This window comes from Abramis brama (genome assembly GCF_963993115.1).
Source record: "Abramis brama genome assembly, chromosome: 20".
Classification (NCBI taxonomy): Eukaryota; Metazoa; Chordata; class Actinopteri; order Cypriniformes; family Leuciscidae; genus Abramis; species Abramis brama.
In genome coordinates this window covers 26,520,996-26,537,873 of record NC_139982.1, presented here as the reverse complement: position 1 = coordinate 26,537,873, position 16,878 = coordinate 26,520,996, and the positions used below count along the sequence as shown (strand labels likewise).

Below are 16,878 nucleotides of genomic sequence, written 5' to 3'. Positions count from 1 at the left end.
AGTGAGGAAACCCATTGCCTTACAATTAAGTAAATAAACTTCATGCGTAATTGAAAAAATGAAGTTAAGTGGAATTGTCAAGTTCACATAACTTATTTTTTTCAATTACACAAAGTTTATTACTTAATTTTAAGGCAATGGGTTTCCTTACTTTTTAAAGTTACGTCAATTGATCACTTTTCACAGTGCAGAATAAAAGTGATTCTTTATTGTGGAAAAAGCTCTGGATGTAATCATTCATCATCTGGTCTTAGACATGGCGGTTATTGAATGAATACTCATTCATAACATCTAGAAAAAATCCATTCAGTTTCATGCGATGCAATTTATCCAGCTGCGGCACTGAATGTCCTGTGTATATAGCAGGAGTGTCGTGCATGAAAGCATCATAAATAAATATTTGGACTGACCAAATTTATGCATGCACAATTGTGCAGCTTAATTATTAAAACCAACACGGTCAATTAGGAAACGTTCAGTCATGGGCAGTCGTGGCCTAATGGTTAGAAAGTCGGACTTGGGTTGTGGGATAGATTCTCAATACCAGCAGGAAATTACTGAGGTGCCTTGAGCAAGGCACATAACCCCGGGCGCCACAGCAAAAATGGCTGCCCACTGCTCCGGGTGTGCGTGCCCACGGTTTGCAGTGTGTGTTCACTACTGCACTAACTTGGATTGGTTAAATGCAGAGGGCAAATTCCGAGAATGATTTGCCATACTTGGCCTTCACATCATGTCAGTTCAATTATGTCAATTCTGACTTTCTTGGATCAACATCTTCATTGGTCCTGGAACCACATTATAATCAAGCAATCAGATTTTGAGTTAAGTTTAGGGTTTGGCCAAATGTTGTTGCGGGACCAACAAAGAACGTTGACCCATAATAATGTCATATTTGGGTAAATCATGTTGTGCGGTGACCATTTCAACAGGCAGAACCTGCAAATAAAAGAGTCGGCACCCATACTCAATTGACCTTACTTAGTCAACACAACACATCTGACTATTTTTGCCTCAACGGCTCCAGCTACAAAACCCGCTAATTTAATTAAGAACCCATTTTCTATTCTGGATGAGTTAGATTGAAGCATCGTAATTCTGCAACAGAATAGGCACTTCCAAAGTAACAAGTGGCCATCTGGCGTATTCTGTATTCCAGAACTCTTTTCAGAGACAGCACTGTTTATGCAAATGAGTTCTGTCTTCTCATTAGCATCTCTGCAAATATATCACTTCCCTCGACACACCCCAGTTCAACTAGCCCTGCCACCCTCCCGGACCCCAGATATCCCTCCAGGACCCCAGATATCCCTCCCATCTTGTTGTCAATGGGCGCAGCAAAGTTTCTGCTCGATGTCTCCTTGGCGACCACTTTTCCAGCTGACACTGATTTACTTCCTGTCCTTGGTTGCCATGCCAACCCCCCTGCAAGGAGGCATGATGGAGACAAATTGTGAACAGAATCGTCCCAATCAACACCAAAGCCTTCTTTTTCAACTAGTTATCTTTCGTAAAGAAGTGTCAAAGGAAATTTGTGCTTCACCGACATCATGTTGTTGACATGAAACAGTGACTCTGCACGAATCTCATATATAATTTAATCCAGAAATAAAGACATTGAGCTTAACACATGTCAGCTACGTCAGATCTATGAATAGAAACTCTTCGCTGCTTTTTCTTGCTACTTAGACGGAAATACAGTTCCCTAAATTTTTGGATAATTTTCCTATCCAAACGTATTCTATTCCTGACAAGGAACGAAACCATTCACGCCACTAGAGTGTTGCATTGTTAATGCCTTCACAATAAGACTCTCTCCACTAGACTTGATTAAAATGTCAATAAGAGAACCAATCTTCTCTCTGCCAATCCAACAAACAGACAAAGCTCAGCGTCCTGTGGCAATTTATCCATTTCTATTCATATTCAAAAACCCTAGTGGATTCCCAAGTTTGGTGAAATGTATGTTATCTAGTGGAGTGAACCAATGCCTGGTGATTGAAATACATTAAATAAACAGATAAAGCACAAATCCCACATGACCTTTGCTGTTAGTGGCTGTGTGTGTTTTAAAAAAAGACATTACTGTCAGTCTTTTTTGAAACTGAAATGGCTGAAGGATATTTGGGGGATGATTTTCTGTGCTTGTTGAAGCAATAAAGTGAGAGAGAGAGAGAGAGAGAGAGAGAGAAAGAAAGAGAGAGAGAGAGAGACTCAGAGTTGGCGCACACACAGTGAGATTGTATGATGTAAGCTGTTCTTATGTAAAATGCTCCCTAAAAGTCCATTCATGTAAATTGGCTGGTGGAGAGCGGCACATCAGGCTTGATTTGCACAGACGTTCATCCATTTGCAGGAATTATCGTGATTATACAAAGGGCAGGTCTGAGGGGAGACATTGCTCAGGGACTAAATCTAAAATAACTCCAATGGACCCATTTATTAGACCAGTTAACTAGCCATCTGAATAATTGTGGCCTAGGCATTTACATCTAATCAAGTCATGCTTTGCAGTAAAAAAAAAAAAAAAAAAAAAAATTTAAACATACTTAAACCAAGATACATTTACTCTAGAGGTGAAGTAAGATATTAAGCCTTGCTTTCAGAGAAAATATATTGATAATACATTTGACAAAGTGATTTCAACAATTTAATGAGGTTCAAGCTTGAAAAAAAAAAAAATGAAAATGGTGTGAGAAATATTATAGCTAATTATAAACGATAAAAATAAACGATAAAATTTTTTACGCAATATAAAAAAATATATTCTCTGAAAACAAAAATATATTAATATTTCACAACATTTCGCAAGATAAAGTACATTTATCTTGTTTTAAGTATTACATATTTTTAAATTAAATTATTCATGTTATTCATTATTAATTATACAAATTATATAAAAATACAAATGTTTGCATATTTAACAAAAGGAAATTATAGCATAATAAAAACAGTATATATATACACTCACCTAAAGGATTATTAGGAACACCTGTTCAGTTTCTCATTAATGCAATTATCTAATCAACCAATCACATGGCAGTTGATTCAATGCATTTAGGGGTGTGGTCCTGGTCAAGACAATCTCCTGAACTCCAAACTGAATGTCAGAATGGGAAAGAAAGGTGATTTAAGCAATTTTGAGCGTGGCATGGTTGTTGGTGCCAGACGGGCCGGTCTGAGTATTTCACAATCTGCTCAGTTACTGGGATTTTCACGCACAACCATTTCTAGGGTTTACAAAGAATGGTGTGAAAAGGGAAAAACAGCAAAAAAAAAGCATTTGTGAAGCCACAACGCGCACAACCTTGAGGCGGATGGGCTACAACAGCAGAAGACCCCACCGGGTACCACTCATCTCCACTACAAATAGGAAAAAGAGGCTATAATTTGCACGAGCTCACCAAAATTGGACAGTTGAAGACTGGAAAAATGTTGCCTGGTCTGATGAGTCTCGATTTCTGTTGAGACATTCAGATGGTAGAGTCAGAATTTGGCGTAAACAGAATGAGAACATGGATCCATCATGCCTTGTTACCACTGTGCAGGCTGGTGGTGGTGGTGTAATGGTGTGGGGGATGTTTTCTTGGCACACTTTAGGCCCCTTAGTGCCAATTGGGCATTGTTTAAATGCCACGGCCTACCTGAGCATTGTTTCTGACCATGTCCATCCCTTTATGACCACCATGTACCCATCCTCTGATGGCTACTTCCAGCAGGATAATGCACCATGTCACAAAGCTCGAATCATTTCAGATTGGTTTCTTGAACATGACAATGAGTTCACTGTACTAAAATGGCCCCCACAGTCACCAGATCTCAACCCAATAGAGCATCTTTGGGATGTGGTGGAACGGGAGCTTCATGCCCTGGATGTGCATCCCACAAATCTCCATTAACTGCAAGATGCTATCCTATCAATATGGGCCAACATTTCTAAAGAATGTTTTCTGCACCTTGTTGAATCAATGCCACGTAGAATTAAGGCAGTTCTGAAGGCGAAAGAGGGTCAAACACAGTATTAGTATGGTGTTCCTAATAATCCTTTAGGTGAGTGTATATATATATATATATATATATATATATATATATATATATATATATATATATATACACACGGCATTTACTGTACAGCATTATTATGATGGTGCTATATTTTGCAATAGGTCACATCTGTACATGATACGGTGTGAATCACCCCTGACCCTTTGACCTAAACGTGAAAACTGGGCTGGGAGTAGATGTGTGCAGTTAATCATGAGTGACTAACCAATACATCCACAGGGCACCGCATTCACCAAACAATTGAGTCTAAATCATTTCCACGGGCCGGTCGGAGGATGGAGAGGGGTGTGAGGCCTGGCCTAAGGCAACACATTTTACAGACAAATGAGCCGTGCAAATTCCAACCCCACTGTCGCACCAGGAACGTGCTTTGGACCAATGGTCCTGAAGCTGCAAGCTCGCACGTGGAGTTACACATGATTTGGGGACAAAATAGGGCTATTTTACATTTTGATTCAATTGTGTATAGTTGTGTAATCCAATTAAACAATAAGTCATGAAGAGATGTTAAAATCAACATGAAATAACCCATTTCACTGCCATTTTATTATCTTGAAGAGAATCAAATTAAGTACAGGACTTCAAATGACTTTTACAAAAAAAAAAAAAAAATGCTTTTTTATTTTTATAATTACTTCCTAGAAAGTCTGCAATACATTACTAGCCTTAAATAATTAATTTAATATATATTGTTTTAATTATTATTATTATTATTATTATGTAATGATACTGTATATATATATATATATATATATATATATATATATATAAATATACAGTGCAATGCATAAGTTAATACACCCATGCTAAAGTTGACTAAAAAGAGGAATAAAAAATCATATTTTGGAAATTGAACTTAATTCCTTAATTTAAAAAATTAGGAAAAATCCAACCTTTTAGGACACCAATTTTCTTTGTGAATGAATAATGTATCGTAAATAAATAAATGTTCTTCCTTAAAATACATGGTGCATAAGTGTGTACACCCCTATGTTAAATTCCCATAGAGGCAGGCAGATTTTTATTTTTAAGTATTTTTTTTTTTGGATTAATTTTTAGGATACTATGCATCCTGATAAAGTTCCCTTGGCCTTTGGAATTAAAATAGCCCCACATCATCACATAGCATTCACCATACCTAGAGATTGGCATGGGGTACTTTCCATAAGATCATTTCTCAATGCAAATCAAACTAGCTTTTAGGCTAACTGAAATAAAACCATGCCAATCTCTAGGTATGGTGAATGCTATGTGATGATGTGGGGCTATTTTAATTCCAAAGGCCAAGGGAACTTTATCAGGATGCATAGTATCCTAAAAAGTAATAAAAAAAAAAAATACTTAAAAATAAAAATCTGCCTGCCTCTATGGGAATTTAACATAGGGGTGTACACACTTATGCACCATGTATTTTAAGGAAGAACATTTATTTATTTACGATACATTATTTATTCACAAAGAAAATTGGTGTCCTAAAAGGTTGGATTTTTCCTAATTTTTTAAATTAAGGCATTAAGTTCAATTTCCAAAATATGATTTTTTATTCCTCTTTTTAGTCAACTTTAGCATGGGTGTATTAACTTATGCATTGCACTGTATATATATATATATATATATATATATATATATATATACTGTATATATACTGTATATCTATCTATCTATCTATCTATCTATCTATCTATCTATCTATCTATCTATCTATATATATATATATATACACACACATATACATACATACATACATACATGTATATGTTCACATAATGTTGTAGTGCAGATGTGTGTGTGTGTGTGTGTTTAGTGATTATATTAATTTTAATGACATATTTAATGATTATCTTTTCATGATATATGAAGATAACATATTTTCCAGGAACGTGTATAACATACAACAGGATGTGCAAAAACAGTGTAAATTTTGACATTAACAACCACTTTTGACATCGCATCCAGCAGTCACACTGGAAGTGGTAAATGAAGACGAGCACAATGCATCATGGGATACGGTATCCCCCGCTGACGTCCTCCTCTCTCTCTATCTAAAACAATTACACATTCGGATCCACATATACACCATCAAAAACACAGAAAACATGACAGGAAATCGTTACCGCAGATAATCTCCTCACGCATACATACAGACGTGACGTTATCTCCTACATCGCTGCCACCTGGTTTGATGTATTAGTGTAATTAGGCAGAATTGTGTCTGACACGCAGATGCCGTATCGATCGGATCTGCCCGCGGGGGGATCGGACCCCGCTGAGGAGATCAGCTCTTACAATCAACATCTAGACATTATTATATGTGTTCGGATGCTTCTTTTGCGAGAAAGTTTGTCGTCATGTAATCCAATTAAACAATACCTCACGAAGAGATGTTACATATAAACACAACACATTTCACTTCCATAACATGTTATATTACGTTATGGATTGATTCTCCAAATAGTATCTGCAGCCTTGGGAAGAAGGTTGTCTTATTGAGGAAGTATTGATGTATGATGAAGTTTCACTTCTGGTGAAGGCATCTGTGCGTTCACAACCGATGTTCCTTTCACAGCTGCGTCTGTTCGGCACCAAGGACGGCGGCCCGCTGCCAACACATGGCTTGGAGGTACAGGCACGCCTGGTGGCGTATCGCGAGGCACAGCTGGAGACCGTCAGAGCTCATCAGGAAGAAAGTTGCCTGCACGGCACTTAAGGGAATTCACAAAAGGCGAATGCTGTTGGCTCCCGCCGTCATTTCAAAGACACCTAAAACAAGACCACGGCTGTGTCCGAAAACTGATAAATGCTGCCTTCGGAGGAACGCATTCAAAGGTCGGAAGGCATCAAGGCACGTCCGAATGCAATGTTAGTTTCATTTCCTGTCTCCTGAGTTACCTTCATCTGATGGATTTTTAAAAGCAGCATAGATGTATCATTCGCTGCCTTTGATATCCCACAATGCTGTGCTTTCCATTCTGGTACAGTTGAGCTAAAAAACAAAGATGGCGTCTGAAAGTTGCGTCTGGTCGTCAGTTTGTATGTAAATGTACATTTTTGATCAACGTTTTCCAATTATGATGTCATTTCTAGCAAGAAATTACTATTGTAGTCATTAAATATTCACTTAGTTTTCACCAAAGCTCTCTCTGTTTTGCTGTAGATCATTAAACGGTTACGCTTAAAGCCTCAGAAGTCTGTCTGAAATCAGTTTTGTGAGGTACCTTCGTGCGCAAACTCTGCCTGCAAAGTCATTGGGCCCTATTTAAGGATCTAAGTGTATGGTCTAAAGCGCACAACGCAAGTGCATTTAGTGCGTGTCCGAATCCCTTTTTGCTATTTTAACGATGGGAAAAATGGTTGGCGCACCCAGCGCATGGTCTAAAAGGGTTGTCCCTATTCTCTTAATGAGTAATGGGTGTGTTTTGGGTGTAACGTGCAATAAACCAATCAGATTGTCATTTCCAATTCCCTTTAAAAGCCAGTTGTGCTCGCGCCACGGCGGATTCATTTATATGGCAGAATTTGCAAGCGGAAAGACTGAAGGCTTCTCTAGTGAGGAAACGGATCTGCTCGTGCGCAAGGTTAAAGCGTGCGAGAAGACCATTCACGGGACAAGTCAAGTCAAGTCAAGTTTATTTATATAGCGCTTTTCACAATACAGATTGTATCAAAGCAGCTTCACAGTATTAAATTAAAATAATACATCAATGCTTGTTTCTAGTGGAAAATGTCCACGTTTGGTAATGCTGATCAATAGTATTGTTGATTGATTAATTAAATAAAATATCCCAAATATCCCCAACTGAGCAAGCCAAAGGCAACAGTGGCAAGGAACCGAAAAACTCCATCAGGTGACCTAATGGAGAAAAAAAAAACCTTGGGAGAACCCAGGCTCAGTTGGGGGCCAGTTCTCCTCTGGCGTTTATGAACAAGGCGACAAGGCGGATTCCACCATATATTTATGTACAATAATAATCTTTTACATTGTAATGCTTTTATTTTTAATATTTGGCATGATTGTGTGCCCTGTGTGTGTAATAAGCAGAGTGTACACGCATTGTGAACCCGCCTATAGGCGCATACTACTAATGCGCCCTTTAAATAACAAAACAAATATTGCGCCATTGACTTTAGACCAGGTTTCAGTTGGTTAATGGCACAGTCTATTTCAGTTGCCTCAAAATAGCAACGTGCCAACAATGCGCCTGAACACACCTCATTTTCAGACCAGCACGCCCATAGGCGAATAGATGGGCACAAATGCATTAGCTATTTAAACAACGTGGCGCAGGACGTGAAAATGATAACTGCGTCGGGCTGAAACTAGCAAAAAACACTTGCGCCAGTCCATGCCGCGTGTATGATAGGGCCTATTGCCTGATAAAGCAGCAAGACAACAAGTCAGGTGCCAAAGTTTTCGGACGCAGCACACGTCACCCAAAGAGTTTTACGTCATTCCGACAACGTGTTTTGCGCCTTCAATAATAACAATCGCCTGTTTTTCACTAACCATACTAAGTTTGTCTTTGTCCCTTGTCGTGCTCCAAGGTTGTCAAGGGGGCGTGGAAGGACTGATGCCTCTTTCAGGATCATAAAGTCAAGTGGCAATTCTGAGCCTCTCAAGTCAGTCATCTCCAATACACTCGCGTCTGTGAACAAATCCATCTGTATTATGTGGACACCTCAGCGTCTATACTGACATTCTGTCTTCTAATTAAAAACCAAAAATAACAAAAAGTCCCTGTTTGGATTTAAATTAAATCCAAACTAATAGTAAAAATTTCTACAATGTCATAAGATCAACACATTGCTGTTTACATATGCAAATTTGCCAGCTACAACAGAGTGAGACTTCTTTCATAGAAGAAGAAAAAATAATACAAGTGTCTGAATAAGAGTGTCTTTGTACAATGCGCGAAAAGAATAATAAAAATGAAGGTTGGTTGCATTATACATCTTAAAGTATCTCTTTTCTGCTGCATCAAAAGAAGGAACCCTGTAATTCTTGCACTAAAAACCTCAGGTAGGAGGAGATCGCAGGCGAAATCCCTGCAGGAGTGCAGAGACAAGACATTCTCATGTTACACTACATTTGTTGAATTAATAACAGATAATTTAGCTGCAGGTGCAGGAACACACTGTGCTCCGTGCGTTAAACTCAGCATCCAGGGTTGCTTTCTTCTCTGATCTGAAATCAGTCTTTGAACGGCTCAGGTTTGCAGAACAAATTCCCGGTTCAGAATAATAACGCTGCTTCTACACAATGTTACCGCTGAGCATCACGACTGAAAACAGCACATCAGTGTGTCCTCGACAGGCATCTGTACTTCGAGTCCCTGTAAACGAGTAGGTCTTATTTACTGACAGCTTTGTACTTTGCCCTACATAGTGCCCCTATGACAACAATATATATATATATATATATATATATATATATATATATATTTTATAACATCTTTATTAAAGGGATAGTGACCCAAACATGAAATTTCTGTTATTATGTACTCTTCATGCCTTTCAAAACACTTTCTTTTTTCAGTCGAACACTGAAGATGATGTTTTGCGTAATGTCCCAGTTGCCGTTCCATACAATGAAAGTGAATGGGGACGAAGGCTGCAGGTGTTATTTTAGTTTTTATTATAGCTTTATTAATATATTAATTTTTAGTTTTCATGTTAATTTTAGTTTAATAATTAATTACATTAGTTTAATAAATGATGAATCATTTTAGTATTTTTTTATGGGCATTTGTCAATTTATTATATATATATATATATATATATATATATATATATATATATATATATATTTATGTTTCATTTATTTTTTAATTCAGTTTTAGTTTGTTTTTATTTATTTCCAATTAATCATTTTAAACTTATTTTAGTTTATCGCCAAGGAAACATTTAAAAAAAATATATATATTTTAACTACTATTTATATTTTATTTCAGCTTCATTTCAATTAACAGCAATGTTTTTTAATAGTTTTACTACTTTGTTTTAATAGTTAACGATAATAACCCTGTCTATAACCTTCAAAAAAGACACACACACACAAAGTATTTTTATGAATAAAAATACACTGTAAAAAAAGTTTGTTTTTTAAGTTGTAAATAAAACCAATTATCGAACTAGATTTTTACACAAAAAATCCATCAAAATGACACGCTTATTTCATGTTACTTGCCATTTCTTTGCAATTAATTTTAATTGTTTTTATTGTTTCAATGTACATCAATTTTTAAATAATTTCGATATATCGTGCAGCCGTACTGTTGTATTCAAACCCCTTTGTACTTCTGACCAGCTTTTATCATTCATACAATCCGTCAAAACGAACCTAATGTATGTTATGTAAGCATCTGTCACATGTACAAACGAGCAGACTCGACCATTCAAATTTGTTCTGATCAAATGTCAATATGCATGAGTCAGGACAGACTTTCTGAAGGAGGCAGTGTTGTGTTTGATGCTTCGGATGTTGTGGGCCCTAATCACTGTGGTGTTTAATTTAACAAAGCCACAGAAAAGGCTGAGACAACTAAGGCGAGGGAGCAGTTGCTTTCCAATGTCACCATCTGTTATTTATACAGTTACCGCCTCCTACGGGAGACGGCAAAAGGCCACATATTGCAGAAAAAAACATAAATCTATCACTTCAACTCATTATCTTTTTAATCAGCTGACCCAGGCTCCCCTCTCAGGGGAACAGCACAGCCGGGGTACATTTAGGACAGACCCATAACTCAACCACAGCTCCCCCATCCAAAGAAAAAATAATATTACAGAAGGGTGAACATGAGTGTGCATAGATGTGTGAGGTTTGACTACATACTGTACGTCCATCTACGTCAAAAAGGTTTTTAGATCTATTTATTGTATTATTTACTTTGAAATTAATTTTTGTTCTCCTTTTTTTTTTCTTTTTTTTTTACTTTAAATTATGTTTTTGATGGTAAAATGTTAAGTTAGTAAATCCTATACAAAATATTAACAAATGTTAAAACACTAATGTTACTGAGACACTGGACTCTGCAGGGGTGCAAAAGTACACACACACACACACACACACACACACACACACTACTGAGGTCGGTAAGATTTTGTTATGTTTTGACTTGTTTTGTTCAATGGCTGCATTTATATGAGCAAACAATACCGTACAAACAGTAAAATTGTGAAATATTCTTACAATTTACAATATATGATTTCTATTTTAATATATTTTAAAATGTAATTTATTCCTGTGATGCATCATAACGCCAGTCTTCAGTGTCACATGATCCTTCAGAAATCATTCTAATATGATGATTTGCTGCTCAAGAACCACTTCTTCTTTATCAATTTTGAAAACAGTTGTGCAACATAATATTTTTGTGGAAACCGTGCGACATTTCTTTTTCCAGGATTCTTTGATGAATAGAAAGTCCAAAAGAACAGCACTCATTTGAAATAGAAATGATACAGAAAACTTTCACCTTTCCTCAGTTTAATGCATCCTTGCTGAACAAAAGTTTTTTAAATGTAAAAAAAATATTATAATATTATATAAAATAGAAAATATTATATTTATTTCAAAGAAAATAATTGATATTAATGCAGAATTGCATGCATATAATTTACCATTAAAGGAAATCTCAAATGTTTTCAAAAATATCTCTCACCAAACCTTTTTTTTTTTTTTCATGTGTTGTTGATTTGCTCTGTTCTGCAAGCCCTTACAATCTATTGCATAGGAAAATCTGCTTAAATATTCCACAAAAACAATGTCACCGGATACGAGCAATTTCACTGCTGATTACGTTCTGAAATGATGCTGTTGAAAACGGCGTAGCTTCGCAAACTACAGTGGTCTAATTTGGTGATTTCAGCACACGATTGGTAAAACAAAAAATCAGACTGCGTTGAGTACTAAAAAAAGTTTGTCAAATCAAAATGTGCTGTAGCAAATGTTTACAAAATGAATACATGTAAATGTGTGAAAGGCCTGTTAAACTACAACATACTGGCCTGGTTTCACAAACCGGGTTTAGATTAAGCCAGGATTAGGCCTTAGTTCAATTAGGACATATAAGTAGCTTTTATAAATGTGCCTTTAGAAAACCAGTACTAGTGTGCATCTTGAGACAAAACAATGGCACTGACATATTTTAAGAAATGTCGGTGCAAGTTGCTTTCAGTTAAAACAGCTCAAATATGTATTTTAGTCTGGGACTAGGCTTAAAGGAATAGTTCACTTAAAAATGAAAATTCTGTCATCATTTATTCACCCTCAAGTTGTTTCAAACCTGTATGAATTTCTTTCTTCTGCTGAACCCAAAAGAAGATATTTTGAAGAATGTTGGTAACCAAACAGTTGATGGACCCCATTGATTTCCATAGTATTTTAGTTTTTTTTCCTACCATGGAAGTCAATGGGGTCCATCAACTGTTTGGTTACAGACATTCTTCAGAATTTCTTCCTTTATGTTCAACAGAAGAAAGAAATTTATACAGGTTTGAAACACCTTGAGGGCGAGTAAATGATGACAGAATTTCCATTCTTAAGTGAACTATTCCTTTAAGCCTCGTCTGTGAAACTGGGGCTTTACGATTAGCTGGAGGATTCATTAAAAATTTTCTGTTTGTCTGGGAGTATTAAAAAAAAATAAACGACAGACACATGAACTAACTGTAAAACAGTCTTGTTTGATCTCTTCCGTCTTCCTCTCCAATGAGACAGTGCTCGCAGTTCCTCCATCAGCTTGTGTATGTCACACAAGATCCCATCTTCAGACGAGGCTCAGTGCCTGATCTCAAATCAGCCAAAGTGTGTTCCTCACAACCTGTTCCTGTACACTCACCTGCCAAGTCTTCCACAGTGCCAGCAGTTTCTGGACATCTTCACGCTCGGTTTCGCTAGCTGGCTTCGCCCTGCGCACACAAAAGAGAAGAACAGCCACGTTACAATTACAAACCACTTGGATGCTGTCAGTTTCTCAGGCTCCAAATGTTCGAAAAGGGAACTGCGGGAAGACAAAGCCTTAGTTTAAAGACATATGAAACAGGAGGCTCGTTAAAATAAAGTGCTTTACTGGCATTGATGGTTCCATGAAGAACCTTTTTGAATCCATGGAACCTTTCCAACACACAAAAGGTTCTTTATAATATTCTTTAGATTATTAAAATGGCCTTTTTTGAAGAAGAAGAAGAAGAAGAAGAAGAAGAACCAAAAACCCTTTTGGACTGCTTATTTTTATATTTTTACAAGTGTACCTGTTTTCTTCTGACTTAAAGGGTTAGTTCACCCAAAAATGAAAATTATGTCATTAATGACTCACCCTCATGTCGTTCCAAGCCCGTAAGACCTCCGTTCATCTTTGGAACACAGTTTAAGATATTTTTATCTTTATATAGATAAGATAAGATATAATTTTTGTTGTTTTTTGCGCACAAAAAGTATTCTCGTCGCTTTATAAACTTAAGATTGAGCCACTGTAGTCACTTGGACTACTTTGATGATGTCTTTATTGCCTTTCTGGACATGGACAGTATACCGTCCATACATTTTCAATGGAGGGACAGAAAGCTCTCGGACTAAATCTAAAATATCTTAAACTGTGTTCCGAAGATGAACGGAGGTCTTACGGGCTTGGAACGACATGAGGGTGAGTCATTAATGACATAATTTTCATTTTTGGGTGAACTAACCCTTTAATTCACACGGTTCAGAATACTAGATGTGCTTTTTATGAATACCGACATCAGATATTCTCACTTGGTTTCGTTCACAATGACCAGCTAAAATGTTTTCACAGTTTCCTGAACAGAGGAGATGACTCAGACGCCACAGTTGCTAAACAAGCAGAAGCATTTTTGTTTGATCCTCAAGTTTCTCATGTCTAAGTGGTTTTGGTAAATGGATAGTGTGTGTACTTTTTTTTTTTCCTGTATAGTTTGCAGAGTTTTTTGCTGACCTGATGTTTAACTCTCATTTACAATGTGGGAAACCCACTGAAAAGCGCATTTGCTACCGCAAATTAAAGGGACGGTTCATCTAAAAATGATCATTCTGTTAAATGGAGTGTGCAGGGATGATGTCAAGACCTGGAAGACTAATTCACCACTGGTTCCCTTGAGATTTTCCCATGGGTTTTTATGATGAGGTTTTTCAATTTATGAGCAAACAAAAGTTGGGGAATCCCTGCATTGCATGTAAATATGAAATAGTATGAAATTGTACATTTACAAAGACAAAAGCCTTCCAAAGACAGTAATACGTGGTTAAATGCAGTGTTGGGTGTAATTAATTACATTGTTATTATTGATGTAATTGCATTAAATACTGTATAGACTATACAACATTCTATGTAAAATAATAGTGGATTTGATCTGTGCTGTGAGCCCTGCAAATTACTGCACTGGATATTCGGCATAAATATGATAAATGCACAAAAATATATATTTTACAGTCCATGAAAAGCAACATAAAAGTATAATAAAAGCACCATAATCGTACAATAAAAACACCATAACAGTACAATTTGTTTCTTTCAGGTTTGGAATATGTGCAATAGCTTAACCATTTAAATTGTTAGTTTCTGATCACCTTCAATTCTGAAACATTTCTGAGAGGAAATTTAAAAATGGAGCTTTATGTCAGTTTACATAGTTTACATCACTTTAAAATGTCCAGAAACTATAATTTTAATAAAATGTAACCGCTCCAAATAAATTATTGTAGTTAAACCCAGCAGCAGTGCATATTCAAGCAAACTCAAATTGACTGCACATCAGTATGATCAATATGATTATTATATTTAAAATCCTTCGATCAATATGAATTACAGGCAATTGAGCGTCTGGCCTCAAACACACACACAAACGACTACTATGATTATTAATATGCAAACAAACGTAAATGAAAATAAATATAATGCAGGATGCTCTTCTGCATGCTCTTCTCCAAATATATGCAGGCTTTTTTGTCTGCGCAATACAATACAAAACAATACAATACAATATGTACTCATCTGCACTAATGCTCGTTTCCTTCTGTCCCAGAAAATGAGGGGGCGTGACATGAGCTATACAACATGCTTTTCAGGAAGTCTTATATAATACGGAGAGACTTTGACTATAATATGGAGAAAAGAGACGCATGATACAAAATTGCACACATAAGAACTGCGAGGCTGAATCTCCCATGAGAACTGCATCTATCGGCAGTCTTCAGAGAGCAGTTCCTCGTATTAATAAACACAAAAGATTGTTGAATTGGTTTAACTATAAGCTTCAGATGTTCAGAGACAATCTACAATCCAACCATTGACAATCTAATGCATATAAATAATAAAAACAGAATCCACTTTCTCAAACTTGCAAGCTCTAATCTGATTGGATGGAATAATGCCATTTCCAGTCAGAGTGAACTGGTTTTTACCAGTCTGCCTGAAAATAAAGTTCTTTTTTACTAGCAGCTACAATGAGATATGAGATATTTCAAATTTAAACTTTAAACGTGGCAGTCAAACAATCTCTCCCTGGCCAAATAGATTTTAGTCAGAGATTTAAATTTCATTTCAACCGTCCAGATCCTCCAAGCCAGCTGATACCATAAGCATGCAGTAAACAAAGCAGCTTGAGTCTGTTATATATTTTGTGAGCTTGTCTGTTGCGTTTGTTTGATTGACTCCAGACTTCACTTCATATGTTTTGCAGCCTTTGATGCTAAAAAAGTGACTCCATATTTAAGCTCCTGTTAATGCTTAGACTCTTAATCGCCATCATCAGCGCCACAGTCCAATCACCAATCTCTCTCTCCCCTGACAGTGCTCTAGATCATCTTTTTAGTTTTTTCCACCTCGTGTGAGGTAGCCACATGTCTTCCTGGCAGGAGGAAAATATATGCTAGCTATAATTAGTATAGCTGGCATACATATTTATATATGCATACATTAGACAAGGATGTTGCGGGGGAAAAATGAAAACCCAAACAGCCTTGTGATAATTTAAAAGCCAAGAAAAGCTTGGGCTAAGTATTTTAAGAACTCAACTTTTTGTTGTTTAAACATTTGTGTTCACTTATTAGGATGGATGGATGGATGGATGGATGGATGGACAGACACACACATGATGGATGGATGGATGGATGGATGGATGGATGGATGGACAAACACAGGCCGATAGATAGATAGACACAGGTTGATGGATGGATGGATGGATGGATGGATGGATGGATGGATGGATGGATGGATGGATGGATGGATGGATGGATGGATGGATGGATGGATAGATAGACAGACACAGGCCGATAGATAGACACAGGTTGATGGATGGATGGATGGATGGATGGATGGATGGATGGACAGACACAGGCCAATAGATAGATAGATAGATAGATAGATAGATAGATAGATAGATAGATAGATAGATAGATAGATAGACAATATACATATATACACATTCTGAACTTTGACCGAGTTTTATGTTCTTAAAGCTACAGTAGCCTATTATTCATAGCACAATGAACTCTTTAATCTAAGAAGATCAGACCCTTTAACACCAACTCTGAATAAAAGATAAACATATGCTCCATGTTGAAGGAATCAAAACAAATATGAAGTGGAGTTGTGAAGCACAGATTGCTCACCTTCCCTGCCCACACATCCTTTGCCTGCTACCGGCAGCATCAACCCTGACCAAACATTCTATAAATATGTTTCCCATCATGCTCCTGAGGCTGGTTTTGATGCACTCCATTTTGCAGCCCTTTTATCTTTAAACTGCTGCTGTGAGTAGATCAAAACACAACAGTGTTTTGTTAGAGTGCAAATT

The 16,878-nt window shown here is 36.8% G+C and overlaps 1 protein-coding gene across 1 annotated transcript in view; it reads right to left on the bottom strand.

Annotated features, from left to right (window-relative positions):
- lrrc4ca (leucine rich repeat containing 4C-a) overlaps positions 1-16,878 on the bottom strand; it is a 74,491-nt gene that overhangs the window by 14,170 nt on the left and 43,443 nt on the right. The window contains exon 2 of the mRNA XM_084094192.1: positions 12,906-12,975. The gene's annotated coding sequence lies outside the window, so the exon portion shown is untranslated. The remainder of the gene's footprint in view (positions 1-12,905; positions 12,976-16,878) is intronic.